Below are 7,258 nucleotides of genomic sequence, written 5' to 3'. Positions count from 1 at the left end.
CTGGGTACTTTGCACAGCTATATAAATTTTAAGCCACACTATCAATTTCTAGTTAAAAACCTGACATTTTCATTGGGATTGCACTGAATCTATAGATCAATATGAGAGAGAAATGGCTATCTTAACAATATTGAATATTCCAATCCATAAACATATATCTCTCTATTTAGATCTTCTTTAATATCTCTAAAAATTATTTGCAATTTAGTGTAATGTTTTAGTATTGAAGTCTTGCATATATTTTGTTACATTTAAATTTATCTGTAAATATTTCCCACTCCAGTATTCTTACCTGGAGAATTCCATGGACAGAGGAGCCTGGCAAGCTCCAGTCCGTGGAGTTACAAAGAGCTGGATACGACTGAGAAACTAATACATACTATTTTAAATTATTATCAAATGTTGGCAATATTCTGTGTGCTGTATCCTTGTAGTTTATTTTATATATAGTAGTTTGTACCTACATAGTAGTTTGTTAATCTCCTACCCCGTCTTGCTCCCCTTCCCTCTGGTAACCAGTAGTTTGTTCTCTATTATCTATGAGTCTGTTTCTGTTTTTGTCAGGTATTTTCTGAGCGTGCATCTTGCTCTGGGCATTCTTGTAGCCTTCTAAATACTCTGTTATACATAGATGATTATAAATGCCCTGCTTACCCAAAGAAACTCTACCTAGCTTTTCCTCCAAGACTTTAGGCAGGCCGCTTTAGTCTGTTATGAGGGTTGCCATAACAAAATATCATGGACTGAGTTGTATACACAACAGAAATTTGTTTTCTCACAGTTCTGGATGATGGAAGTCCAAGACCAAAGTGTTGGTACAGCTGCTTTTCCTGAGTCCTCGCTTCTTGGTTGACAGATGACCACCTTCTTCCGGTATATTCCTGTGGCCTTTTCTCTGCATCTCTCGTGTCTCTGCCTCTTCTTATAAGGACACTAGTCATATTGGACTGGGCCCCACTTCTATAACCTCTTTTTTAGGGTTCAGTATTTATATTTTTGGGGAACACAGTTCAGTCCGTAACAGTAGTCCATTGTTTATCTCAACTGTAGTCTTTTGCCCCAGGCATCTGTGGTTTATTTACCTTGTGATATTTTCAAGCAATGTCCACTTGCTTTTCTGGCCTAAGTGAGTTCCAAGTTCAGCAGAACAGAAAAAGTGCCTGCATAATTCCTTCAGGTAGTTCCCATACAGGTTAGAGCAGAAATATAGGATAGTTTGCAAATAAGATCTGCTCTGCTTCCTATGGAACAGGGACCAGATTCCCACACTGGGAATGCAGGCTTCTGTCTTCCAGATTGCTGCTAAGCTGGAGAGTGGGTGGGAGAAAAGCAAGTGAAAATGCCACAAAGCTTTCCACCACTTTTAAATGGCTGTTTTCTTGACTTAGCATTTGTTTGGTTTTTGTAAATCTTTGATTGTTTTCCAGAGTTCTGATAAAGTTATTTCTAATAGGTACTGCTTTGTTTTTTGATATTTATGTGAGGGGATGGGAGCTTGAAGATGCCACCTCTGCTGTTTTGCTTATGTCAATCTTATGTTTTTAAAAGATTTAAATAACAAGAAAAAAGTCATAAAAATTTACCTATGTTACCATTTCTGATGCTCTCCGTTCCTTCATGTAGATCTAGATTGCCATATGGGATAATTTTCCTTGGGCCTGAAGGACATTCTTTAACATTTCTTATAGTTGGTCTAGTGGTGATGAAGATATTAAAAGATATTTTTCACTGGGATATAATTTTAATTTTTAGTTTTTTTCTCTCAGTACTCTAAAGTTATTACTCTACTGTCTTCTCACTTGCATTGTTATCAACAAGAAATTTGGTCTCATCTTTATCTTTGTTCCTCAGAAACATTCTTTTTTCTTTAGAATTTTATCTGTATTGCTGGTTTTGACAATTTGACTTTGATGTGACTTGTTATAGTTTTCTTTATATTTCTTGTACTTAGGAGTGAGCTTCAGAATTGTGGGTTTTTTAAATTTTTTTTACTATGTTTGGAAAGTTTGGGGCCATTATTTCTTCTCATATTTTCCCATATTGCTATACTTAACTTTTTAAACATTTGAAGTGTAATTATATTAATGACTTCTTTTTCCTTTTTTAGCTACACTGGGTCTTGGTTGCTGCTCGCAGGCTTCCTCCAGTTGTGCGTGAAGGCTGCTGTTCGTTGGGAGTGCTTGGGCTTCTCACTGTGGGGGCTTCTCTTGTTGTGGAGCACAGCCTCTAGGTGCTCAGGCTTAGTAGTTGTAGCAGTAGTTGCTGCATGCAGGCTCAGTATTTGCAGCTCGTGGGCTCGAGAGCATGGGCTGCAAGAGCTTAGTTGCCTCACAGCACGTGGGATCTTCCCGAACCAAGGACTGAACCCACGTCCCCTGCATTGGCAGGGTGTTAAGCACTGGACTGCCAGGGAAGTCCCTAAGGTAACTTTTAATGTCATTCTTTGCTAGTTTTAACCTCTGTGTCCGTTCTGGGTCAGTTTTGATTATTCTCCTTCTGACAGGTCATGTTTCCCTGCTTGTTTGTATGCCATAATCTTTGGATGTCAGACATTGTGAAGTTTGCCTTGTGGAGTTCTGGTCACTTTTTATTCCTGTAAGGTTTCTTGAAATTTGTTTTGGGATGCAGTTAAAGTCCTTGGAAAAGTTTGATTCTTTTAGACTTTGCCTTTTTATCTGTGAAGTAGGTTGAGAGCAGTGCTCAGTCTAAGGAGGATTATTTCCTCTACTGAGGCAGCAGTGCCTTCCTGAGTACTCTACCCAGGGTCCTGTGAATTATGCTTTTCCCAGTCTGGCCAGGGGAACAGATACCTTTCCTAGCCATTTTTTAGTGCCAGATCCTGTTTCCTCTAATGCTTTTTCTTTGGCTTTGGGTAATCTCCTCATAAACGTATACTGAGTATGTGCTGAATACTCAAGGAGAAACCTCTGTAGACCTCCGGGATCCTGTTACAGTTCCCTTCTCGCCGGTATTCTTTTATTATTTTCTCTGAGCTACTTGGCATGTGGGATCTTAGTTCCCCAACCATGGATCAAACCCATGCCCCCCTACATTGGAAGCACAGAGTCTTAACCACTGGACCACCTGGGAAGTCCCTGGTATTCTGTCTTTTAAACTTTACTGCTTTGGTAAACTCTTAGCTCCATCACCTCCATTTCAGATAGGCAGGGAACTGACAAACAGCCCAATAGACTCCCTGAATCCTTTCTGCTGTTTCAACTGGATGCCAAGGGTGTTAAAAATGCCTTTATGGGATGCCTCCATCTCTGTTCCAATCTTAGCCCTATATAGTACCCACTTTCTGGTAAGCATCAGGTTGTCTCACTCTGCATATACAGCCTGGCTGTATTTTATAGGGTTCTCCAGAGAAACAGAGCCAATAAACTAGAGATAAACACACACATATTTATTATTACTAGGAAGAATTAGGAATTGGTTCATGTCATTCTATAATTCCAAGATCTGTAGTCAGCAAGCTGGAGACCCAGGAGAGCTGATGGTGTAGTTCAGTCCAAGAAGCAGAAGAGCCAGTAGTTGGAATTCTAGTCCAAATCCAAGTTTGAAGGCAGGAAAAGACTGATGTCCCAGCTCAAAGACAGGCAGAGAGAATTCTTTCTCATCCCTTTTGTTCTATTCAGACCTTCGGTGGATTGGTCGAGGCCCACCCACTGTGGAAGGAGCAATCTCTTTACTCAGTCTACCAGTTCAGTGTTCATCTCATCCAGAAACACTCCCATAGACACACTGAAAAATGATGTTTAACAAAACATCCAGGCACCCCATGGTACAGTCAAGTTGAGACAAAATTAACTATCACACCACCATTCAGCCATAGATCTGTGGGGGTCCCACACGCAGACTCCCTGTCTGCATGGCACCCTCCTTTTCTTACTCTGCCCAATGGTTTCCAGCCATTTCAGTTGTTTCAAAGTCTGGCCTCCGCCTCCTGAGCCCAGTGGGTTCTCCCTACCCTGCTTAGACTCTAGCTCTCTGCAATAGTTGGAGAAACTGTCCCCAGGTAGAGGAGCTAGATCTGGGGGACTCACCTTATGAGTTTCTGCTCAGGGATCAGCCTTGTGCTTCCTGTTGTCCCCTGTCTGAAAACAGTTGCCTCAAAACTTGTGCCCATTTGTATAGTTGTCTATGGTAGGAGGACTATTGTGGTATCACTTAATCATGGTCAGATAGGTGGTTAATTTCCAGCTGTTCTAGTGTTTTGTGGTATGAATTATACCGCTCTTCATCTGTTGTTGTGTTGGTCTACATTAGACATTCGGATGTATTCAAATAGTCAGTTATACAATGATGCCGCGGTGACTAGTCACTGTGTGTACCCAGAAATGGAACTGCAGGGTCATGAGATACATTATTTCCTCAACTTTTTGTGATATTGCCAAACTGCTCCCCAAATTATATTGTTCTACATATCCACATACAGCACACAAATTCCATTTGTTCCACATCCTTGCCAAAACTGGACCTTGTTGAACTATTACATTTTTCTACTTTTGCAAACAAATGCCAGATGTTACCTTGTTACCCTGATGAGTGTGCATGAGTGCTAAGTTGCTTCAGTCACGTCTGACTCTGTGGGAACCTACGGACTGTAGCCCCCAGGCTCCTCTGTCCATGGGGATTTTCCAGGCAAGAATACTGGGGTGGGTTGCCATGCCCTCCTCCAAGGGACCTTCCCGACCCAGGGATTGAACCCACGCCTCTTATGTCTCCTGCACTGGGAGGTGGGTTCTTTACCACTAGTGCCACCTGGGAAGCCCTGTGACAGCAATAAATCCTTCTTAAATTACCAGTAAGATTAAAAATATATATGTGTATGTACATACATATATATACACATATACATGTACATATGTATATATTTATTTATTTATTATTGGCTGTTTGGATTTCCTGTTCAATAAGTTGCATTTGATATCACTGTCCTAAACAATTGAGTCATCTTTTTGTTACTGATTCATTCCTAATAAATTCTAGTTACTAATACTGTTTTGGTTATATGAGTTAGAATCATGTTTTCCTAGTGGCTTAATATAGAAGTATTAAATTTTAATGTAGTTATATTCATCTGTGTTTTACTAAATGATTTGTGCTTTGAGTGTGTTCATTTCTTTAACCTCCTAACACTGGGGTGCCCAGCGCTTGGGCCTTGAACCTCTTTATCCACATTAATTCCTAAGAAATCTTAGGAAATCTTGTGGCATCTGTACGCTACTGATGGCTTTTATCTCTCTGGAACACCACTAATACATAATAATTTAAAAGACCCTTGCTGAGCTATTAATAAATCCATCTTTCTTCTTCCTTATTATTGAAGTTTCTTGAATGGGAAGTCTGTATCCACTGCCTCCATTTCCTCATTCTATTCACTGTTTAACCCACTGCAGCTTGGCTTTTGTCCCACTATTCCACTTATACTATTGGGCTTTTTTTCTCTCTTTTCTTTTTTTGGCTATGCACTGCAACTTATGGGATCTTAGCTTCCCGACCATTGAAAGCACAGAATCCTAACCACTGGACCTGCAGAGAATTCCCAGGATTTTTTTCTTAAGTAACACAGCCCACACTCTTTCCTTTTCAAATGAAGTTTTTTTATAGAATCACAGTATATTAAACAGACAGAAACAGAATTGCACTGGCTATGGCCTGGGGAAGAGAACTGCTTGCCTTTCTCATGTCTCCACGTTGCTCCAGAGGCCTCTCTTCTGAGCCCCTCCAGTCTTTCCAGCTTCCCTGTTGCCCTAAACAGCCTAATCTCCAGCCATAACAAACTGTTTGCAGACTCTTGTGTCATACTCCTTTCCATCTCTGTGCTTCTGCAAAACACTTCTTTAACCTGCTTTAATTTTTTAAGCCAGTTCTCTCAACTCAAGTAGCACCTCCCAACCCATCTTCCCCTTTATAATTTCTTCCCTTTTTATGCCTGTTATCAGAGTTACCACAATGAATCATAACTTTCTATTTATACATTTTTCTTCTGAACTAAACCAGGGGCTTCTAAAGATGAGAGACCCTGTGTTTCCCCCCATTAATCTCTTTAATGTATATCAATAATAGAATGAATAAATCAATAAATGAATGGCTGAGGAAGCTGAGCTAGGCCAAAGCCTGAATTGGCAGACCAATTATTTTTTTTAACCGTTCTATTAAGATATAATTTAAATACCATACAATTCACAGGGCTGTGCAACATCACTATAATCTAATTTTTAAACATCTTTGTCACCCCCAAAAGGAAACTCTACCCTTTAACATCACTCTCCATCCCCTTACCCAGTCCTCGACAAACACTAATCTACTTTCTTAGGCCACCAAACTTAACACAGGTAAATTGATCACAAATCCTAAAAACCTACCCGGTTCCGAGGATGATGGGAAATTTGGTAGGTAATTGTCCCAATTTATAGGGCTTCCCTGGTGGCTCAGATGGTAAAGAATCTGCCTGCAATGCAGGATACCCATGGACTGAGGAGGCTGGTGGGTTTCGGTCCATGGACTCCCAGAGAGTTGGACACAACACTTTAATTAATTTTGTCCCCATTTATAAATGTGTACTGCAGAAACGCAAACTTATTTTATTACAGCTTCAGGTCTGATCTGCAGTTTATTAGACTATTAGCCTGTTTAATCGAGAATTTACTAGTACTGCATGCGTGCTCAGTCGTGTCCGACTCTTTGAGACCCCATGGACTGTAGCCTGCCAGACTCCTCTGTCCATGGGTTTTCCAGGCAAGAATACTGGAGTGGGTTGCCATTTCCTCCAGGGAATCTTCCTGACCCAGGGATAGAACCCTCGTCTCTTGCATTGCAGGCGGATTCTTTACCAATGAGCCGTCAGGGAAGCCCTTTTATTGGTACTAGATCCACCTTTAAGGAGGATGGTTAGTGTTGGCTTTGCTGCTTCTTATTGCTGTTAAAGTCAACTCCCTTTAGCAGTTTATACTTTGGCAGAAAACAGAGTAACTGAAAAAACTCTCAACCTCAGGTAGCACTTGTGAAGAGTGGCTGATAATCTGCTAATAGGGTGTTTAATTTTCTAGGAAATAAACATTACGTGAGTAGTCGTTTTCCGGCGCTTTTATTCTTAACGCGATTCTTCCGAAAGGCTCATCTCTGGCTGGGTGCTGTGCGGACAGGCAGGAGACGTCAAGAATCAGAACTCGCTGTTTCGCCAGGCGGCGTTTTCTGAAACTGGTCGGGTCTAGCGCGTTGCCAGGCAGTAGCATTTCCCGTCGCCGTCGCG

General features: G+C 41.0%; 1 long non-coding RNA gene across 1 annotated transcript; it reads right to left on the bottom strand.

Moving 5' to 3' along the window:
• Positions 1-3,385: 3,385 nt before the first annotated feature.
• LOC132658578 (uncharacterized) lies at positions 3,386-7,202 on the bottom strand. The gene is made up of 2 exons (XR_009598398.1): positions 7,070-7,202; positions 3,386-3,668 (listed from the first exon to the last, which is right to left on the bottom strand). It is a non-coding gene; the product is annotated as an uncharacterized LOC132658578 (long non-coding RNA).
• Positions 7,203-7,258: the final 56 nt, after the last annotated feature.

This window comes from Ovis aries, chromosome 24 (genome assembly GCF_016772045.2).
Source record: "Ovis aries strain OAR_USU_Benz2616 breed Rambouillet chromosome 24, ARS-UI_Ramb_v3.0, whole genome shotgun sequence".
NCBI classification, from domain to species: domain Eukaryota; kingdom Metazoa; phylum Chordata; class Mammalia; order Artiodactyla; family Bovidae; genus Ovis; species Ovis aries.
The sequence above is the reverse complement of the archived record's forward strand: the minus strand, read 5'-3'. Positions and strand labels throughout refer to the sequence as shown.